General features: G+C 42.9%; 1 protein-coding gene across 4 annotated transcripts in view; it reads left to right on the forward strand.

The window, feature by feature from the left end:
* The first annotated feature begins 713 nt into the window (after window positions 1-713).
* The window catches only part of LOC140719771 (adhesion G protein-coupled receptor B2-like), a 1,068,758-nt gene continuing 1,045,960 nt past the window's right edge, over window positions 714-23,511 (forward strand). For 3 of the 4 annotated variants that reach the window (XM_073034634.1, XM_073034637.1, XM_073034636.1), the window contains exon 1: window positions 714-1,202. The gene's annotated coding sequence lies outside the window, so the exon portion shown is untranslated. The remainder of the gene's footprint in view (window positions 1,203-23,511) is intronic. The other variant, XM_073034635.1, reaches the window with a different exon arrangement.

The following is a 23,511-nucleotide window of genomic DNA, read 5'->3' on the forward strand; positions in this document are numbered from 1 at the left end:
AAGCTGAGTTATTACTCCTCCTCCAGCAGCTTTTATGTTAGTACACATTAAACAGTCCTTCGGGTAATAGGTATCTACAGACTGAACATAACAGCAGTTCCACTGATGTGCTGCCCACCCCCCATATCTGACCCACAGCAGAGTTACGGAGAATGGCTAGTCTACACACCGATCATTTCCCTACCTAACGCTGCCCTACTCCCCGAATGTTATTTAAATTTTCCGACATCTGCCGGATTTTTCATAGTTGAAATGTGAACGGATTCGGGTCTGGAGTGCCTTCATCTCCCAATGACCAGAGTACCTCGAAAGTCAGGTGCACCGGATTAATTTCTGACCACCGCGGAATAGCTCAAAGATCGACCGGCTACAGGTCGAGGCAAACAGGCTAACCTGTCATTGGTGGGAAAGGAGACACGTGGCCTATATCGGTGGTGGTTGTGGCAGTAATCGGTGAGACTGTGGCACGCGGACTGCTTCCCGACAGCGATAGTAGCGCGGGGCCGCCAGTCATTGCGCTGATGGTGGCACGCGGAGCTGCCGTCAGGTGGCGGCGTTGGCGCGGGGTCGCCAGTGATTGGTGGTGAAGATAGCACGCGGTCCGAACTCGGCTGGTGTGTTTGCGCTGATGGTGGCACGCGGAGCTGCCGTCAGGTGGCGGCGTTAGCGCGGGGCTGGCAATGATTGGTGATGAGGGCGGCACGCGGCTGCCGTCAGGTGGCGGCGGCGGCGACCGGCGATTGGTGGCTGTGAGCGAGCCGCTGTCGGCGGTACGCGCGCGGGCAGCGAGGGGCCGGACGGCGCGGAGGGGAGTTTGCTGAGTTTGTCCGGATCTCCTGGCGGTCGTAGTCACTGTGGCGGAGCAGCAGCATGTGCAGGTTCTGTATCCGAGAAAGGGGGAGCGTGACGGGCGGAATAAACAGCAGCGCACTAATCACCGCTGACCACACTGATATCGGTAGTCTGTGCCAGAGCAGCGGGACTCGGCCACGCACCGTCCGGGCAGCAACCGGCCGGCACTGGCGGTTCTGCCGCGCTCTGTAGCTGCAGAGTCTCTCTGATCTGCAGGGGGTCTGGAAGGAATAGTGGCATCTTCATTCTTGGAGGGAGAACGCGAGGAGAAGCTCCGGACTCGGGAATGGGAAACTTCAACCGGATAAAGTCAGCGGAAAAGGCACCAAAGTCTTATTAGAATCGCAAAGGTAGGCGGACCGAGCCCTGGCCGCTCCGGCTGCACCGCGGGTCGGGTAGGGGTAAATATCCGGCCGAACGGGAGAGCCAGCACCTCTCTGAAGGGGCGCAGGGTAATGACTCGGGTGCTTGTGGGCTGTGAGATGGCAGAGAGCGGGGCCGGGGCGGCGGGGAGTCAGTCCGGGGAGGGTGTAAGAGTGCGGCCGGATCTCCACATCCCGCATAACCGCAATGTTTGTTAAAATACAGTTAATCTGCGTGAAGGCAACTGCAGTGGACATGTCACCTTGACCACCGGCACAGACAGAATCGTTGACGGCCCATTCTCTATGACTACACCGTCCACCGGTTTTGATTTATCTGTAATGACTACAAGGTTGAAAGTTTCGGACAAAAATTTTTGAAATGCTGCTTTTCTCCTTCGTGCATGACAATGGTTTCTCGTGGCGCCGCTCAGCAATAAATGTACTCCTTGAAATAGAACTAGTACTAGCGCGATGTATAACTAATCCCGTTACACAATTAAACCTGGTAATTATCGACAGGCCCGCAGTCGGTGGACTGACTTTGTTTTCGAGAATGTCTCCGCCGCTGTAACACTTCCTGCAGTCGGACTGCGATAAACACCGGTGACACTTAGCATTTCTAGGTTAGCGGTAGACTTCCCGACTGCCGCTTTCATCAGCACCAGCGACTGAGCGGTTCCTCTTCCTCCCCGGCCTCGCTTCGCCGCCGCAGCATCTATTTACCTGCAGGCTGCTTCCCCCTCTCCTACCCTCTCCCCATCTGTCGTCCGAGGATCTCGGAGTAATCGGCCGAACAGTGCCCGGCTGTTTCGGAATCTGCTCCCGAACTCTCCCGGCTTCCCTGGTGCTCCTTCCGCCAAATTTATCACCTGAAGTTTATCTCTGGTGACATTTTCGCTTTTCCAGTGCGAGATCCAGCTCTCAGCCTCGAGTGTGAAGCGCAGTGGGGAACGGTGGTGAGTCTGGGTGATGTTTTTGTCCCGGAATGTCACACGGACGGCGGAACGGCGACTTGAATTTGCAGGGGAAAGTAATGTTATTGGAAGCCCCGCGGAGCCGCGGTGTTGCGGGATATGGAGCCCTCGAAGCCGGGTTGTGAAGTTGCCTTTGAATTTTCGCATGGCATGAATGTGTTTAAATGCGAAAAGACTGACTGCGTTCGCAGATGCAAATAGCATGATTTAAGGGCCGCATCTAAGGTTTCTTGGCCAATATAAAGTTGGCATTTAATTTTAAGGTTTCTGTGGAAACGCGAAGCAGATTTGTTCAGCTCAGCAAATAACCTACATTAGTCGCCCTGCAATTGTAATAAAACAAAAACGGAGCATGAACTGCGGTTCATTCACTCAAAATTAGTCATTATTATTTTTAACATAGAAAAGTTATAGCTGACAATTTAAGTGCAGGAATTGAATCGATTATGGACCGAAGTGGCAGATCTAAACCAAGTGTGATATTCGAACATTTAAAATAAAACTGGCAGCCATCTCTGTCTCTCATACAACATCATTTAATCGAATATGTAGAACCTTTCAGCACTATAAATTAATTTATTACGTTCAATTTCAATGTGGTATTCTGTGCAAAAGGCCACTGCTCCTCTTCTCTTTAAAGGCGCTGTGAGACTCCTTTTTCCCGATTCTCACCAATAAGATTTATTTTTAATTCTGCTTCCAATCTTTTTATCCACACAGTCCAATTTTATCTATGCGGTCTATTATTTTTATTTCTCTCATTATGCCTGCTTACCTAACATATTGTTTGTTCATAGTCATTTTATGCCAGCTGATTGGTTGACAAATTGCTAGAGGCAATTTACTCTGCATAAAGTTGACAGGTATATCAAACAAAATCCAGGATATCTATTTAAAAAGTTTGAACTATTCCATAGTCTTGAAGGGTGTAAATAATCAATCATCTTCCTGTGCTCTTTTTAGTTACATTTTTAAAATAGAACATAAAGAGGGGGTACACATGAACGTGCCATTCAGCCTGTAATGTGCCAAATAAATTAAACATAATTAAAAACCTAAGTAAACTAGTCCCTTCTATAAGTGTTTATCCTGCCATGTGCCTACCTACGAGCCATCTTGTGTGCCTGCACCACCACACTTTGGAGTGCTTTCCAGACACCACCACTGTAAAACCAAACTCGCCCGTCACAGCTTTTTGAACCTATCCTGCCACTTTAAATGCATATACTCAAATATTGGTCATGTTGACCTTGGGAAAAATATACTGCTATCTACTCTATTCACACCCCTGAACATCTTATAAACTTCTATTAGGTCTCCTCTCAGCCTTCCTGCTCCAGTACAAACAACCCACTTTTGTACAACCTGTCCGTAGTGTACATGCCCCTAATTCAGGCAACATCTTGGTTAAACTCTTCTGCATCTTCTCTAAAACCTCTACCTCCTTCCTATAATGGGGCAACAGAATTGAACACAGTATACCAGATGTGAAATTAAGGACAAGTATTAAAACAAGGAAACAAATATCTGCATTGAATCTGCTTTTAAATTATTCTAATCTAAGTTGTATATATCATACAATTAAATATTTTCTGAAGGGACAGTACACTAAAAATGGCCAAATGTTCAAAAGTTCCCAGCAAATTTATTATCAAAATACATGTCTCTCTCTATACAACTGAGATTAATTTCCTCACAGTAAATACAAAGAAAACACAATAGAAAGACAACATCTGAGTGAACAGACAAACAGCCAACGTGCAAATGACAATAACTGCATATAAAAAAAGAAAATAAAGATAATAAATAAACAATAAATATTAAGTACGGGGATGAAGAGTCCTTGAAAGTAAATTAATAGGTTGTGGGAAAAGTTTGGTGATGGGGGGAGTGATGGTGTCTGGCATGCTTGCCATTATTATTTAAGGAAATAAGTTCAAGAGTCAACAACACAAACAACAGAAAATCTGCAGATGCTGGAAATCCAGGCAACACCCCCAAAATGCTGGAGGAACTCAGCAGGCCAGGCAGCATCTATGGAAAAAAGTACAGTTGACATTTTGGCCCTAACTCTGTTTAGATTCTATTGCCTTGCAGTGATAGGGGTGTGGGTTAAACAGTTTGAACAGGGAAGGAGCGTGCAGGAATGGGTACAGAAGTCCCCATAATAAAAAGAGACTGTAAAGGGATAAGAATTTAATTCGGACAGCATGAAGGCAGAATTACAAAGGGTGGGTGAGTACAGGGCTGGAGGTATTGTATTTAAATGTTTGCAGTATAAGGTGATCTTTTAGTTCAATTATTGGGTATGACATTGTGGGCATCACTGTCGTGGTTGACAGCTGGGAGATAAATGACCAAGGGTACACATCGGCAAGTGGGCAGAGGGGTGGTGTGGATGAAAACTGAAATCAAATTCTAGGAAAGAAATGCTATAGGTTCAGAAGATGTGGAATCCTTGTGGGTAGAGCTAAGATATTGTAAAGGTAAAAACCTAACGGGTAATAACAAGCCTTTAAACAATCTGTGGGGTACAAATTCCAACTGGAGATAGAAAAAACAGACAGACATACTTTATTGATCCCGAGGGAAATTGGGTTTTGTTACAGCCGCACCAACCAAAAATAGTGAAGAACTATAGCAATATAAAACCATAAATAATTAAATAATAATAGGTTAATCATGCCAAGTGGAAATAAGTCCAGGACCAGCCTATTGGAGTGTCTGACACTCCGAGGGAGGAGTTGTGAAGTTTGATGGCCACAGGTAGGAATGACTTCCTATGACGCTCAGTGTTACATCTCGGTGGAATGAGTCTCTGGCTGAATGTACTCCTGTGCCTAACCAGTACATTATGGAGTGGATGGGAGACATTGTCCAAGATGGCATTCAACTTGGACAGCATCCTCTTTTCAGACACCACTGTCAGAGAGTCCAGTTCCACCCCCACAACATCACTGGCCTTACGAATGAGTTTGCTGATTCTGTTGGTGTCTGCTACCCTCAGCCTGCTGCCCCAGCACACAACAGCAAACTTGACCGCACTGACCACCACAGCCTCATAGAACATCCTCAGCATCGTCCAGCAGATGTTAAAGGACCTCAGTCTCCTCAGGAAAAGGCATGTAAAAAGCACGGTGTTACAATAGTCATGGGGGATTTCAGTATGCAGGTAGATTGAGAAAATCAGATTCATACTGGATCCCAAGAGAAGGAATTTGTAGAATGCCTGAGATGACTTTTTAGGCAGATTGCAGTTGAGCCTTCTATGGGAAAGGCAAACGAGAAAATCTGCAGATGCTGGAAATCCAAGCAACACACACAGAATGCTGGAGGAGCTCAGCAAGCCAGGCAGCATCAGTGGAAAAGAGTACAGTCGACATTTTGGGCCAAGTATTTCTGGACTGGGTGATTGGTGATCAACCAGATATGATTAGGTAAAGGAACCGTTAGGAGGCAGTGATCCAAATAATAAAATTCACCCTGTTGTTTGAGAGGAAGAAGCCAAAACCAGATGTACTACAGTGGAGTGAATGGAATGACGGAGGCATGAGAGAACAACTGGCCAAAGTTGACTGGAAGCATCAATGGCTGGAGTTTCTGGAGGTAATCTATAGGATTGTGAAACTTTTATGAACTAACAGAAGGCATTTATAAATGCAATAAGGAGAGAAAAATTATGAAGGCAGGTATGGTTAAAAAAGAACGGACATTGAACTGCTGGAGAGGTAGTAATGGGGACAAAGAAATGCTGGGGAAACAATAAATATTTGCATCAGTTTACACCACGGAATACCAGCTACATGGTAGAAATTCGAGGAAGTTGGGACATAAGTGAGTGTAACCGCTATTATTAAGGAGAAGGTGCCTGGGAAGTTGAAAGCTCTGAAGGTAAATAAATCAGCAGGGCCAAATGAATTACACCCTAGTCATCTGAGAGAGGCAGCTGAAGAGATTGTGGAGGCATTAGTAATAATCTTTCAAGAATCACTAGATTTTGAAACTGTTCTGAATGACTGGAAAATGCCAAACGTTATACCGCTCTATAAGAAGGGAGGAAGGCAAAAAACGGGGAAATATAGACCACTTATATAGATGCTAGCTTGGATAGAAGACTGGCTGACTGACAGAAGGCAAGCGGTGGGAATAAAGAGGGCCTTTTATGTTTGGCTGCCAGTGACTAGTGGTATCCTTCGGAGGATGGTGTTGGGACTGCTTCTTTTCATGTTATTTGTTAATGTTTTGGATGATGAAATTGATGGCTTTGTGGCAAAGTTTGCAGATGATATGGTGGTAGGTGGAGTGGCAAGTAATGTTGAGGAAGCACGGAGTCTGTAGAAGGACTTAGTTTAGGGTAATGGGCAAAGAAATAGCAGATGGAAGACAGTGTAGGGAAGTGTATGGTCATGCAGTTTTTTAGAAGGAAAAAAGGCTTAGATTATTTTCTAAATGCAGAGCAAATTCAGAAATCAGAGGTTCAAATGCACTTAGTGTAGGATTCCCTAAAGGTTAACTTGATAATTGTATTGATAGCAGGGAAGGCCAATGCAATGTTAGTATTAAATTCAAGAGGACTAAAATAAAAAAAAAAACAAGGGATGCTGAAACCTACATACTAAGTCTTTGGTCAGATGTATTTGGAGTATTGTCAACGTATCTATGAATGTGTTATTATTGGAGATGGCTCAGCAGAGGTTCATGAGAATGATTCTGGGAATAAAAGGGTACTCAACACACACAAAATGCTGGTGGAATGCAGCAGGCCAGGCAGCATCTATAGGGAGAAGCGCTGTCAACGTTTCGGACCGAGATCCTTCGTCAGGACTCACGTGTCCTCCTATGAGGACTCACTGGAGTTTGGAAGAATGAGGAAATCTTATTGAAACCTACCAAATATTGGAAGTCTTAGATAGAGTGGATATGGAGAAGATGTTTCCAATAGTGTGTGAGTCTCGGACCAGAGGACACCGACCCAGAATATAAGATGTGAGGAGGAATTTCTTTAGCCAGAGGGTGATGAATCTGGAATTCATTGCCATGGACTGCTATGCAGGCCAAGTCATTGGGTATATTTAAATTTTGATTAGTAAAGGTAGAAGGCAGAAGAATGGGATTGAGAAGGATAATAAATCAGACATGATGAAATGGTGGAGCAGACTTGATTGGCCAAATTTTCTAATTCTGCTTGTGTCTTATGGTCTTCTGCATATTTCCTTGGTCCAGAGGTCAGCAATGAACATTTCATTCTCATTTCCAGATTTTCCCATTTTTTTGCCTCTTAATCTTGGATTAATCAATGTTCTACCTATTTTACTTGCTTTAATGTAGCATTCTCTAAACTGATAGCACTCTGCTAACTATAAACCAACTCAAGCTATCATCAAACATGCTGACAGAAGTGCTGCTGTTAAGATTTGGTGATTGTCAGCATTCGAATGCTTCTTACTGAGCTCATCACCAATCCTCGGATCATTATCTCCCAGAAAGCCACTGACTTTATTTCATCAAGCAATATTCCATTCACTTGGCTTGCTTCTACCTTCTTCAGCAAGTATACAATCAGGACTGTCAGGTAGTCCCATTTTATTTCAACCTGCTCTTGTCCCAGAAAATCTATTTCCCCTTCTTTTATTCTTTCTTTCCTTTTTTCCCTTCCCCTTTCCTTTCAATTTATATCTGACAAATTTGATGCTCTTTGGCACTTTGAACATTTCCAGTTTCTAGACATAGGGATAGATTAGAAATCCATAAGGCCATAAGACATAGGAGCAGAATTAGGCCATCTGGCCCATTGAGTCTGCTCTGCCATTCAATCATGGCTGATCCTTTTTTTTTACCTGCTCCTCAACCCCAGTTGCTGGCCTTCTCCCCATAACCTTTGATGCCATGTCCAGTGAAGAACCTATCAATATCTACCTTAAATACACCTAATGACATGGCCTCCACAGCTGCATGTGGCAACAAATTCCCCATCCTTTGGCTAAAGAAATTTCTCAGTATCTCTGTTTTGAAAGGGTGCCCCTCTATATCCATCCCATACTGGTATGATCTGAGGAGCATTCTTCCTTGAACAGACAACCAACCAGACAACTATTACAACTGTTCTTTTCCTGGTGGAATTTGATCTTATATTCAACAGTTACCTCCATCAGTGCAGGTAATTGATAAAGTCGGCTATTTCACATGGCATCAAAGGTGAACTGCAAATAGTATTGAATATTAGCTTGGTGACAGGAGGCAGACTGTAATAATGGAAGGATGACTTTCAGATTGGAATTCTTCGATTTGTATATGATGAGAATAAGTTTGGGACCTTTACTGCTTGTGATATGAATTGTAAACAAATGTAGGAGTAGTTAGCAAGTTTGCAGACAAAACAAAAATTGTTGATGGTAAAGATAAAGAGGAAGGTTATCTAAGCCTAAAAATCAGATGGGTAGTTGGGTGAAACAAATGGAATTTAATCCTGACGAGTGTGAGATGATTCATTTTAAGAAGTCATGTAGGATGTATATAGTAAATGTTAAGGAATGCTAATAAACAGGAGAATTTGGCATTCAAGTCCATACTTCCTTGAAACTGGCAAAATATAGAAAGGATGGTGAAGAAGGCAAATGGCATCCTTATCTTTGTAGATCAGGGTATGGACTATAACAATCTGTTGTCATAGAGAATGGAAACAGATGGGCCAATCAAATCTGTGCTAAGTATTGTGACTGACTAAAACTGAGACACACGGAAACTGCAACCGGGAAATAGAAAAGATTTTATTCACACAGTGAACCTCCAAGAGAGAGGAAATCCAAGGGAATCACACTCTTCTGATGGTATGTTATGCTACAAAGCAAAGATAGCAAAAAACAGTTAATCAACCACCAACCATCCAGTTTACTAATCCTACATTAACCTCATTTTTGAAAAATTCTTCCCACATTGTGTTCAACGCCTCCTGAGAACTACTTATCTACCAACTAGGGCCAATTTACAGAGGTTAATCAATGTACCATGTGTCTTTCTGATGAGTGAGGAAACCAGAGCACCTTCAGGAAACCCATGCAATGACAGGAAACTCCAGACAAAGCACCTGATGTCTAAATTGGACCCAGGTCTTTGGTGCCTTACCAGGTGTGCCACGGTGCCACCTCAGCTGAGCATTTGTTTAAACACAGTGGGAATATTATATGCATTTCTGGTTGCCACACTACAGAAAAGGATGTGGTTATGCTGGAAAGAGTGCAGAAGATGTTGCCTGAATTTGGAAATTCAGTTATGGAGAGAGACTGGATAGGCTGGGTTTGCTTGCTTTCCTTAGAGCAAAGGACCCTGATAGATGTATATAAAATTATAAAAGGTATAAAACTGAGTAGATAGACTATTTTTCCCATGATAAGGGTTTGAAGAAAACGAGAAAACTGCTTTAAAATGAAACATGAAAACAATACAGGTCCATCGGCCCACAAATCTGTGCCAAACATGTCCCTACCTTAGAACTACCTAGGCTTTACCCATAGCCCTATATTTTTCTAAGCTCCATGTAGCCATCCAGGAATCTCTTAAAAGACCCTATCATATCCCCCTCCACCACTGCCACCGGCAGCCCATTCCATGCATTTACCACTCTCTGTATAAAAAAAGTTACCCCTGACATCCCCTCTGTACCTACTTCCAAGCACCTTAAAACTATGCCCTCTCGTGCTAGCCATTTCAGCCCTGGGAAAAAGCCTCTGACTATCCATACAATCAGTGACTCTCATTATCTTGTACACCTCTATCAGGTCACCTCTCATCCTCCGTCGCTCCAAGAAGAAAAGGCCGAGTTCACTCAACTGATTCTCATAAGGCATGCTCCCCAATCTAGGCAACATCTTTGTAAATCTGAAGGATCTTTAAAGGGATACATGAGAAGCCTATTTTACATGGAGTACTTGATATCTGGAATACACTGCCAGAGAAATGGGTGGGGTCAAATACAATCCCTATGCTTAAAAATTAGATGGATATTTAAATAGGCAAGGTAAAGAAAGATACAGTCTTAATGTGGACAGATGGGATTAATTTAGATGAGCAAAATGATTAGCATGAATGTAGTGAAATGAATAAGCTGTTTCTATGCTGTGTAACTAGAGTCAAAGTGACTGTACTCACTTTGTCCAAGTCGCAGTGTAGCCGAGTGCCTATTGGTTTGCTGGATGTGAAGAAGAATTGTTGTTTCAGTCTATTAGGACTCCCTCCCACAACTCTATTGATATCTGTATGGGTGTTCGTTCCAATTCTTGAAATTTTCATTTTCTTTGTTATTAAATTCAACCCTATGGGTTACATTCATGTGCCCTATTTTGATTCTCTCCTTTTTCGATGTCTCTACCATCATCATAGGGATAGATTAACAACCAGTATCCATCACAAGTCCAGCTCAATGTATCTCCTCCCTCTATCTCCCCCAACCTCTAGCACTAGTAAAGTTTCCATCCTTTTCTCACAGTTCTTCCATCTCTATTGTATGTGCTCAGATGACTTTTCACATTTTTCTCTTTGGACATCTTTTTCCTGAATAAACAAGATTCTGTGGATTCTGGAAATCTTGAGCAACACACACAAGATGCTGGAGGAACTCAGCCTGACAGATAGCATCTATGGAGGGCAATAAACAGTCAATGTTTTAAGAAGGGGACAAAAGCCAAAATAGGGTGGGCGTGAGGTTGGGAATGGAGTACAAGCTGGCAGGTGATAGGTGAGACCAGGTGAGGGAGAAGGTGGCGGGTGGGGAATGGGGATGAAATAAGTAGCTAGGAGGGGAAGAGGTAAAATGTTGAAGGAGGAATTTCAAAATTCCTTGAATTATGCTTTTCGCTCTACTGTAGTTGAAAGGATCTTAATGGCATCTCCTCTGTCTTTCGTATGTATGCTTTTACTTCTTCAAGCCAGAATGCAGATGGGGTTACTCTCAATCCGCATCTTCCACGCATTCACCCAGTTCTCACAATTTCTGCAATTTTTAATGCAATTCTGCCACCAATTTGCATCTTGCCCCTCCCTTTCTCTTTCAACATTTTGAAGGTATTGTACATGTTGTGGTTTTCTGATTCATTTTTCCATCTTCTCCGATTATTCCCTTACTCTTGCATTTAATTGCCAGAAAGACAATACCTGCCTTTTTAATCTCTCCTTTAACATTTGAGGGACACAAAAGGGTCCATCTAGTTAATTCTGCTATGCATTTGTACTTTTCTCTTTTATTTGGCAACTGGTACTCAGTGTGATCTATCATACAATACATGCATGTACATGAAACAATTACACATTGGGAGACTACTTTGTAGAACACCTCCATTCACTCTGCAAAATATTCATCATCTTCTTGATTTGAGTTTCCTGACTTTTCATTAGGGAAATGTTTGCTTCGAACTCTCACTATTACCTTCAAATTCTCCATTGCTTTGAGATCTTCAAGTAGTTTCCCGGTCAATATCTGTTAAATTGTATCTGAGATTTGTAAAAGTAAGTGAAATTTTAGTCATTTTCTGTAATTTTGGATAATGTAAATCTTCTTTAATGTTGTTGGAACTGCACTTATCCAGAAGAGTGGACAGAAGTAATTTATAATCCTAATTACTGGAAAATATTTGAGAAGAAGCATGAGGTGACAACACTCATTGAACATCAAAGACAGACATTTCGACTCCTTGTTGAATTGGTCTTTACCTGGCACTTTTTCAAATGTTATTTGGTATTTATCTTTCTATGCTTGAATGCTATTTGTGCTTTCTTACATACAGTTGAAGACTGCTTCATTATCTCAGGAATTGTAAATAGCAATCATAAACGCCCATCAAGATGGAGAGAAAGTAGTTCATAAAGCAACTTAAGATGTTCCAAAGAGAGTTGGTGTCAGCATTGGAGAATTTTCTTTTGAGTTGTACTGTACACAGAGAGGCCTTTTGGCCCACCATGTCTCTGCTAAACTTTTTATAATATCTATACTAATCCCATTTGCCTGCAGGTACTGTATATGCAGAAATATCCTTCTTTGCCTTGCCTATTTACACGTCTATCTAAATGACTCTTAAACATAGCAAATTCCACCTCAACCTTTGGAAGCACATTTCAGATATTAACCACTCTTGGGGGTGGATAATGCTTCCCTTCTTTTGTTTCTGATGACTGTTCAAGGGGAAAATGATTTTTATTATCTATCTTATCTACGTCTCATAAATTTGTACCCTCCTGAACCCTCTCTTCCTCTAGAATAAAAAATACAATCCCTGCTGGTCCAATTTCTCTCCCAATCCAGACAATATCCTGGTGAATCTCCTCTTCATTTTCTCCAGTGTAACCACATCCTTTCTTATGGTGTGTGGAACAGAAATGCACACAATACTCCAATTGCCTCTAACTCTTTATCCTCTCCCAACTCCAAACCCTATTATGTTTTCACTATTCCATTTGCACTTCAACTCTCTAAAGCAGAACTTTTCTGGCCTCAGCAAGGGCTTTACTTTTGTCCCCCTATACCTGTCATGATACTGAGCTCTTCTTTTGTCACCTCTGTCTCCAGGCCTACTTTACAAAGGACACACTCCTCCTCTGTTCTGTCTAACTGATGACCCCTTCACTAAGCCTCTTATCCTTCTCTTGGACGCTACTCTGTACTTTTGCCAATTCAACCATAACTGCTGGTACAGTAAAAATGAAACAGCATTCCTCCAGGACCATGATGCGACATGAAACAACACAAAACTACATTAGATTTCAGACCTACATGGAACTACATAAGTGCACAAAACAGTGCAAAGCAGTACAATAATTAATAAACAAGACAATTGGGCAAATTACAATATAATAATAAATGATGTAATTGTAAACAATGTTTTAACAGGAATTGAGAAAGAAATGAGCAAAAATTGCAAAGGGAATAGAGTGGTGTTCGGTTTGTGTGTGTGTGTATATGTAAGTTGGTGTCAGTCCAGCCTCTGGGAATTGAGGAATCTAATGGCTTGGGGGAAGAAACTTGCACAGTCTGGTCGTGAGAGCCCGCATGCTTTGGTACCTTTTGCCAGATGGCAGGAGGGAGAAGAGTTTGTATGGACTTCATCACCTATTCCAAACTTGCCCCTTCTGAATGCACTACTCTCCACGCTCCCGAGACTAATTCCAAGTTTGCCATCAAATTTGCAGACAAAGGCGGTACGTACTGCTGTAGTCTGGTGGGCTACCTTGCTACGACCAAGTAGCAGCTCTTGGGCATCTTCTCTCACTTAGCTCTGAACCATGATTCTACTACAAAGCCCCAGGCCACTCTCTCCCATACCATCACTGACCTCATCACTTCTAGAGGTCTCCTCTCTACAGACAGAAAGCTCAATTTTCCATAACCCTGTGCTATCCAGGATCCACAAACCTGATAAAAAACACAAAATGCTGGCAGAACTCAGCAGGCCAGACAGCATCTATGGGAGGAGGTAGTGACTACGTTTCGAGCCGAAACCCTTCATCAGGAGTGAAGTAACATGGGATGGTCAAGGGGGGATAAGAAGTGGGGGGAGGGATGAAGTAGAGAGCTGGGAAGTGATAGGCTGGAGGGAAATGGGCTAAGGGGAAGGTGGAGAATTATGGGAAATAAAAGAGAAAGAAAGATAGGGCTGGGGGGAGATTATAGTGAGGGGTGAAAAAGAGCGAGAAAGAGAACCAGATTAAAATTATAGATAGGGATGGGGTGGGGGGGGCAAGGGTTCACCTTGATGTCGCCTACAAGCCACCACATCCAACATATTCTCGCAACTTCTGCTGTCTTCAACGTTATCCCACCACTGTGCACATCTTCCTTTTCCCTCCCTTCTCTCTTTTCTGCATGGATCACTCTCTCTTTGACTCTCTTGTTCACTCATCCCTTCCCATTGTTTGCCCTCCGGGCACTTAACTTTGCTTGCATACTGTTATATCTGCTCCAACACCACCTCCACCACCACCATTCAGGTCCAAAACAGTTATTTCAGGCAAGGCAGTGAGTCTATTTATTAAACACGATGCTCCCAAATTATCTTCCTCTATATAAGACCATATTAAGTTTGCTTTCCCATTTCATCATGGCTCATTCATTTTCCTCTCAACCCAATTTCCTGACTTACCCCTGTATCCCTTCATGCCCTGATCAATCAAGAATCTGTTACAAATCAGCCACAATGAATATATAATTGAGACAGGTTTTTATAACAAATAAAATATTTATTAAACACTGTAAAAAACCCAAAAGTAAACAAACGACTAACGTAACCGGAAGTCAGCTGCTGTGCAGCAGCTTGAACAGTTCTTAAAGCGAGAATGCGAAAACAGTTCCTAGAAGTAGTAATGCGAAAGTCCAAAGTTTTACCCAGTTGCTTGGGAGAGGCTTTCTTTCCTGTACTTAAATCCTTTCCACGTTGTTACTGCTGATCACAGCCGAAGTATGCTTTGCCGAGGAATTTAGGATTGAAGAAAATAAAACGGCTTAAAGGCACTGAACTTTCCTTGGCGGAACTCTGCATCCAACTCTTTCTGTTCTTTTTTGGCAAAGCAGGAGTTAACATGGACACAGGTTACTAATTCCTTGTGCGAAGATTAAACAAAGGTCGAACCTGCTTCAGAGTCAACATCAACTTTCTTTGATCTTTCAACTTCCCGAACTTCGACGAATCTTCACTCTCTGACTTGATTTTAACTGGCAGTATTGTAGCAAAACTGCCGGCAATAACCTTTGAGACTTAAGGCAGAAAGTAAAACTCCACTTTTAAACGAAACTGCGTCATAACATCGGAAGATGCAGCAGCATGGAGTCAATACTGAATTCAACCACGAACTGCCCACGTCACAGGGTGGGGTTCTCCATTTATACCCGGTTGAAAAAAACTATCACATGACCTCTCACTGGCAGGAAAATGATGTCACTCCCCCATCACAAGACCATTACCTCATCTCCAGCCTAGCCTCAATTACATCACGGTCACGTGACAAGTACAAGATACCCACAGGTAAGTAACAAATCTATCAACCTCCACCTTAAATATATCAAAAGATTTGGCTCCAGAGCTGCATGTGGCAATGAATTCCACAGATTCACCATTCTCTGGCCAAAGGAATTCCTTCTCCATTCTAAAAGGAAGTCCCTCTATTCTGAGGCTGTGTCCTCTGGTCTTAGGCACTCCCACCATAGGAAATATCCTATCCACATCAATTCTATCAAGGCCTTTCACAATTCAAGAGGTTTCAATTTGATTTCCCAGATTCTTCTGAATTTCAGTAAATACAGGGCCAGAGACATCAAATGTTCTATATACAGGCAGTCCCCAACTTACGAACGTCCAACTTACAAACAACTTGTACTTGAACAGCGTCCGCCATTTTAAGTCGGATCACGATGCTCACTGCCATTTTAAGTTGTTGCCGTTAACACTGTGTTGTGTGTGTAACTTTGTATTTAGCTTAAATATTTCTTATCAAGATTTGCCCTGACTCCCCCCCCCCCCCCACCTTTTGCAGTCAGCACAGCCCACACTCGTCCCATTTAACCTGTCTTAGTGCAGGTAGACTTTAGGACCTGTGGGATCAGAGGACCCGCCGCCTGCGGCTGCTGCTGAATCTCTAGTTTTCTTCTCCATTGACAGAAAACGATCGCGATTGAAAATAAAGTGGAAATAATAAAGCGATCGGAAAGAGGTGAAATGCCACCAGTCATTGGAAAAGCATTAGGCTATAGTTGGTCAATGATCGGAACAGTTTTAAAGGATACAGGTAAAGGATAAAGTGAGAATAATGGAGCATGTGAAAGGCCCTGCCCGATGAAAGCTATAATTATTACTAAGCAACGCAGTGGTTTAATTATTGAAATACATATGTTAAGTGTTTTATATGCATAGAAAGGTAAAATATATACTATATACTAAGACAAATGTTTGACTAACTGATGCTAAATAATACCAGATGTACCTGTTCCAAATTATGTACAAATCCAAATTAAAGACGGACTCGGGAACGGAACTCGTTTGTAACCCAGGGGCTGCCTGTATAACAAGCTGTTCAATCCTGGGGTCATTTTCATGAACCTCCTTTGAACCCTCTCCATTTCAGCAGATATTGGGGTCAAAGTCCAGAGCTCTGTGAGAAAGACTGCTGAAATCAAAAGGTGGAAGTGAAGGCAAGTTTGCCTTTATTACTCTTGGCATTGAGTTCAAGATTCAGAAAGTTATCTTTATAAAGCTCTGGTTAAGCAGCAACTAGAGTCTTGCATTCAGTTCCGATTGCCTCACTATAGAAAGGATGTGGAAGCTTTGGAGAGGGTGCAAAAGAGATTTACTAGGACGCTGCCTGGATTAGAGGGCAGTTACTATAAGGAGAAGTTGGACAAACTTGTTTTTTTTGGAGCCATGGAGGCTGAAGGAAGATTTGATGGAGGTTATTGAAATTCTGAGATGCATTGATACCCAGCTGGTATCTTTTACAAAGGAGATGTGCAGGACCGTTTTTTTGTTAACACAGACAATAATGGTGTATAGAATATGCCTCAGGTTTTTGTATTTTCTCTCCATTTAGAAAATAGTCTACACTTTCATTTATTTTACCAAAGTACATGACCATAATTTTACAACACTATGTTCTATCTGCCACTTTGCCCATTTTCCTAATCTGTGTAAGTCCTTCTGTAGCCTCTCTACTTTCTCAGAACCATTTGCCCCTCCACCTATCTTCATATCAGCTCCAAACTTTACAATAAAGCCATCATTTCCATCATCCAAATCATTGACATCTAACGTAAAAAGAATCATCTCCGCACAGACCACTGTGGAACACCACTAGTCAATTGCACCCAACCAGAAAAGGCTCCCTATATTCCATTTTTTTTGCTTCCTGCCAATCACCCACTACTTTCTCCATCCTTGAATCTTTCCTGTAATACCATTTCCTGTAATCTGTTACTAGTTGAGTGGCTTTATGTGTGGCACCTTGTCAAAGGCCTTCTGAAAATATAAGTATACAACATCAGCCAACTCTCCTTTGTCTGTCCTACTTGTCATTTCTTCAAAGAATTCCAACAGATTTGTCAAGCAATATTTTCCCTTGAGGAAACCATGTTGACTATTGCCTATTTTATCATGTGCCTCCAAGAACCCCAAAACCAACCCCGTAATAATCAACTCCAACATCTTCTCAATCACTGAGTTCAGACTAACTAACTTTTATTTTCTTCTGTTTTTCTCCTTTCTTTAAGAGTAGAGTGAAATTTGCAATTTTCCAGTCTTCTGGAACCATTCCAGAATTTAGTGATTCTTGAAGGATCATTACTAATGCCTCTACAATCTCTTCAGCCACTTCTTTTAGAACCCTTGCGTGTACACCATTTGGTCCAGGTGAATAATCTACTTTCAAACCTTTCAGTTTTTCAAGAACCTTCTCTCTAGTAATGGTAACTCCACACACTTCATGACCCCTTTACACCTGGAACTTCCACCACACTGCTAGTGTCTTTCACAGTAAAGATTGATGCAAAATACTTAATTCAGTTTGTCTACCATTTCCTTGTCCCCTATTACTACCTCTCCAGCATTGTTTTCCAGTGGTCTGATAGCCACTCTCGCCTCTCTTTTATACTTTTAGGTATCAGACGAATCTTTTGGTTTGACAAATAAACTCTTCTCAGGCTTCTTGCCAGGTACAGCTATCGTTCATAACTGGCATTTCAATGTCAAACTCTGCCATCTTCAGGGATGATGCCTGGGCATGTCTATCTAGTCCAGTGGTATTTATACCCCCATAGTCTATCCTTCCTGATTAGTTAGTCCTCATCTGATCAGGTTTCTGCTCTCCTACCTCGTTGACAATTGAATTCGAGATCTTACTGGAGCGAGACTTTCATCTTTGTTAAAGTTCTTTTGCTCTAGTTTTATTTCAATGGCTTTCTTTACCAGGCAGACCTAAAAGCCATTGGTGTGGCAGAGTTCCCATATCCCACAAAGAGTACAGAACACTTCCCCTAGAGACATTCTCACTAAACTACTGATAGATGAGGAATAAACAAATAAGGGCAGAGAGAGATAATTAACCTCACCTAAGCCTGATGAGCCAAAATCACTCTAAAGACTGGCAGACTCCAAAAGCATAGCCATTCAAAGAATGGCTGTTCTGCTTCCACTTGAATTGGATGGATTTTGGACAGTATCAATGAGACTTGACAAATTGGGGGATAGCTTCATCAAATACCTTCATCCACTGCACCAGTTGGGATCTACTGGTGACCAGCTATTTCAATTCCACTCCCCATTCTCACATGACATGTCTGTGAAATGACTCTACTACCACAATGAGGCTAGATGCAGATATTGGAGGAACAACACCCCATATTCTGTTTTGATAATCTCCAATCTGACAGCATGAAAATTGATTTCTTTAACTTCCAAAAACTGCCCCTTGTCAACCATCCACCCCCCCATTTGTATTCCCTTTTGTTTTTCACCCCTTGCCCTCACAACCAGCCCATTACCCACACTTTCCATTTATTCCATGATCTACTGCCTATTAGATTCCAGATTTCTTCTTCAGCCCTTTTCCTCTTTCACTTATCAGCTTCCAGCTTCTTGCATCTTTTCACGAATCCTCCCCCCCATCCATTATTACATTCTGCCTCTCATCTCAGTTAACATATAACCCATCAGCTCCTGCTCTTCTCCTTCCTTGGCTCCACCCTTTCTTTTATTCTGGCTTCTGCCCTCTTTCTTTTGATTATTTTGTCATCTATATTCTTATCCAAGTGGTTATACTTAGTGGCCACTCTATTAGATACCTCCTGATTCTAATAAATTAATCACTGAGTTTAGGTTCGTGGTTTTCTGCTGCTGCAGCCCATCCACTTCAAGGTTAGACTGTTGTAATGCGTGGGTTTTTGATTACTGTCACCTTCCTGCCTGCTTGAACCAATATGGCCATTCTCTTCTGACCTCTCTCATTAACAAGATATTTCTGGCCAAAGTGCTGCTTCAAAGAACAATGTTTTTGTTTTACACACCATTCCCTGTGAATATCAGAGACCATTATGTGTGAAAATCTCAGGGGATCTGCAGTTTCTGTGATACTCAAGCCACTCTGTCCATGGTCAAAGTCACTTTGATGAAATTTCCTTCCCATCCAGATGTTTGGTCTGAATAACAGCGGAATATCTTGATCATGTCTGCATGGTTTTATGCATTGAGTTGCTGCCATGTGATTGGGTGATTAAATATTTGGACACCATGGTAGCATAGCAGCAAGTGCAATGCTTTTACAGCTCAGGATATTCTGGAGTTTAGAGTTATTTCTGACATCATTCTGTAAGGAGTCTTTGTTCGTCCTCCCAGTGGAATGCGTGTTCTTTTTCCCCAGATCTTCTGGTTTCCTCAGACAGTCCAAAGACATACCGGGTAGGTTAATTGGTCATTGTAAATTGTCCCATAGTTAGGTTAGGGTTAATCGGAGTTGCTGGGGTGGTGTGGCTCGAAGGGCCTATTTCACGTTGTGTCGCTAAATAGAACCATTGAACTTTACAGCACAGAAACAGGCCTTTTGGTCCTTCTTGGCTGTGCCGAACCATTTTTCTGCCTAGTGCCAGTGACCTGCATCTGGCCCAAATCTCCATACACCTCTCATCCATGTACCTGTCCAAGTTTTTCTTAAATGTTAAAAGTGAGCCCGCATTTACCACTTCATCCGGCAACTCATTCCACACTCCCACCACTCTCTGTGTGAAGAAGCCCCCCCTGATGTTCCCTTTAATCTTTTTCCCCTTCACCCTTAACCCATGTCCTCTGTTTTTTTTTCTCCCCTGGCCTCAGTGGAAAAAGCCTGCTTACCTTCACTCTATCTATGAACATCATAATTTTATATACCTCTATCAAATCTCCTCTCATTGTTCTATGCTCCAGGGAATAAAGTCCTAACCTATTCAACCTTTCTCTGTAATTCAGTTTCTCAAGTCTCAGCAACATCCTTGTAAACCTTCTCTGCAATCTTTCAACCTTATTAATATCCTTCCTGTAATTCAGTGACCAAAACTGCACACAATACTCCAAATTCGGCCTCACTGATGCCTTATACAACCTCACCATAACATTCCAACTCTTATACTCAATACTTTGACTTATGATCTGGATATTATTTATGATCTGGATGATTGGGTGGTAAATTGTATTAGTAAGTATGCAGATGATACTAAGGTAGGTGGTATTGTGGATGCTAAAGTAGGTTTTCAAAGCTTGAAGAGAGATTTAGGCCAGTTAGAAGAGTGGGCTGAATGATGGCAGATGGAGTTTAATGCTCATAAGTGTGAGGTGCTACATTTTGGTAGGAATAATCCAAATAGGGCATACATGGTAAATGGTAGGTCATTGAAGAATGCAGTAGAACAGAATGATCTAGGAGTAATGGTGCATAGTTCCCTGAAGGTGGAATCTCATGTGGAGAGGATGGTGAAAGCTTTTGGTATAAAAACACAAAATGCTGGCAGAACTCAGCAGGCCAGACAACATCTATGGGAGGAGATAGTGACAACATTTCGGGCTGAAACCCTTCATCAGGAGTGAAGTAACATGGGATGGTCGAGGGGAGATAAGAAGTGGGGGGAGGGATGAAGTAGAGAGCTGGGAAGTGACAGGCTGAAAGGAAATGGGCTAAGGGGAAGGTGGAGAATTATGGGAAATAAAAGAGAAAGAAAGGTAGGGCTGGGGGGGAGATTATAGTGAGGGGGGAAAAAGAGAGAGAAAGAGAACCAGACTAAGATTATAGATAGGGATGGGGTAAGGGGGGGGCAAGGGTATCAACAGAGGTCTGTGAGTTGAATGTTCATGCTGGCAGGTAGGAGGCTACCTAGGCGGGAGATAAGGTATTGCTGCATCAACCTGCATGTGGCCTCATCTTGACGGTACAGGAGGCCATGGACAGACATATCAGAGTGGGAGTGGTCTGTGGAATTGAAGTGTGTTGCCGCTTGTAGGTTTGTAGTAGAAACCTCCCTCCCCTTTCTAGATTTTTCTGTTTCTATCTCTAGAGACAGTCTATCCACCGATGTCTACTACAAACCTACAGACTCTCACAGCTACCTGGACTATTCCTCCTCCCGCCCTGTCTCCTGCAAAAATGCTATCCCTTTCTCTCAATTTCTCCGCCTCCGCTGCATCTGCTCTCAGGATGAGGCCTTTCATTCTAGGACAAAGGAGATGTCTTCCTTTTTTAAAGAAAGGAGCTTTCCTTCGTCCACTATCAACTCTGCCCTCTATCGCGTCTCCCGTATTTCACGCACCTCTGCCTTCACCCCATCCCCCCGCCAGCCCACCAGGGATAGAGTCCCCCTGGTCCTCGCCTATCACCCTACCAGCCTACAGATCCAACGTATAATCCTCCGTAACTTCTGCCACCTCCTACGGGATCCCACCACCAGACACATCTTCCCCTTCCCCCCATTCTCGGCTTTCTGCAGGGATCACTTTCTACGCTTTCTACGCGACCCCCTTGTCCATTCATCCCCCTATCCCTCCCCACCAACCTCCCTCCAGGCACTTATCCCTGCAAATGGAAGAAGTGCTACACCTGTCCCCACACTTCTTCCCTCACCACCATCCTAGGCCCCAGACAGTCCTTTCAGGAGAGGCACCACTTCACCTGCGAGTCAACTGGGGTGATATACTGTATCCGGTGCTCCCGATGTGGCCATTTATACATTGGGGAGACCCGCCGCAGACTGGGAGACCGTTTCACCGAACTCCGGCGCTCAGTCCTCCAGCAGTGGTGGGATCTCCCTGTGGCCACACACTTCAATTCCGCAGACCACTCCCACCGATATGTCTGTCCATGGCCTCCTCTACCGTCAAGATGAGGCCACATGCAGGTAGAAGGCTACCTTATCTCCCATCTAGGTAGCCTCCTACCTGCTGACATGAACATTCAACTCACAAACCTCCGTTGATACCCTTGCCCCCCTTACTCCATCCCTATTTATAATTTTAGTCTGGTTCTCTTTCTCTCTCTTTTCCCCCCTCACTATAATCTCCCCCCAGCCCTACCTTTCTTTCTCTTTTATTTCCCATAATTCTCCACCTTCCCCTTAGCCCATTTCCCTTCAGCCTGTCACTTCCCAGCTCTCTACTTCATCCCTCCCCCCACTTCTTATCCCCCCTCGACCATTCCATGTTACTTCACTCCTGATGAAGTGTTTCGGCCCAAAACGTCGTCACTACCTCCTCCCATAGATGCTGTGTGGCCTGCTGAGTTTTGCCAGCATTTTGTGTTTTTATTTATTTCCAGCATCTGCAGATTCACTCGTGAAAACTTCTGGTATGCTGGCTTTTATAAATCAGAGCATTGAGTATAGGAGTTGGGATATAATGTTAAAATTGTACAAGGCATTGGTAAGGCCGAATTTGGAGTATTGTGTACAGTTCAGTTCACCGAATTATAGGAAAGATATCAACAAAATAGAGAGAGTACAGAGAAGATTTACTAGAATCTTACCTGGGTTTCAGCACCTAAGTTACAGGGAAAGGCTGAACAAGTTAGGTCTTTATTCTTTGGAGTGTAGAAGGTTGAGGGGGGACTTGATAGAGTATTTAAAATAATGAGGGGGGAAAAGATTGAGTTGAAGTGGATAAGCTTTTTCCATTGATAGTAGGGGAGATTCAAACAAGAGTACATGATTTGAGAGTTAGGGGGCAAAAGTGTAAGGGTAAAACGAGGGGGAATATCTTCACTCAGAGAGTGGTAGCTGTGTGGAATGAGCTTCCAGTAGAAGTGGTAGAGGCAGGTTTGGTATTGTCATTTAAAGTAAAATTGGATAGGTATATGGACAGGAAAGAATGGAGAGTTATGGGCTGAGTGTGGGCCAGTGGGACTAGGTGAGTGTAAGTGTTGGCACGGACTAGAAGGGGCCGAGATGGCCTGTTTCCGTGCTGTAATTGTTATATGGTTATAAAGGCCAGTGTACCAAAAGCTCTCTTTACAACCCTATCTACCTGTGATGTCACTTTTAGGGAATTTTGTATCTGTATTCCCAGATTCCTTTGTTCTACTGCACTCCTCAGTGCCCTACCATTTACCTTGTATGTTCTACCTTAGTTTTTCCTTCCAAAGTACAATACCTCACACTTGTCTGTATTAAACTCTATCTGCCATTTTTCAGCCCATTTTTCCAGCTGGTCCAGATCCCTCTGCAAGCTTTGAAAACCTTCCAAACTGTCCACTGCACCTCCAATCTTTGTATCATCAGCAAATTTGCTGATCCAATTTACCACATTATCATCCAGATCGTTGATATAGATGACAAATAACAATGG

This window comes from Hemitrygon akajei, chromosome 32 (genome assembly GCF_048418815.1).
Source record: "Hemitrygon akajei chromosome 32, sHemAka1.3, whole genome shotgun sequence".
NCBI lineage: Eukaryota > Metazoa > Chordata > Chondrichthyes > Myliobatiformes > Dasyatidae > Hemitrygon > Hemitrygon akajei.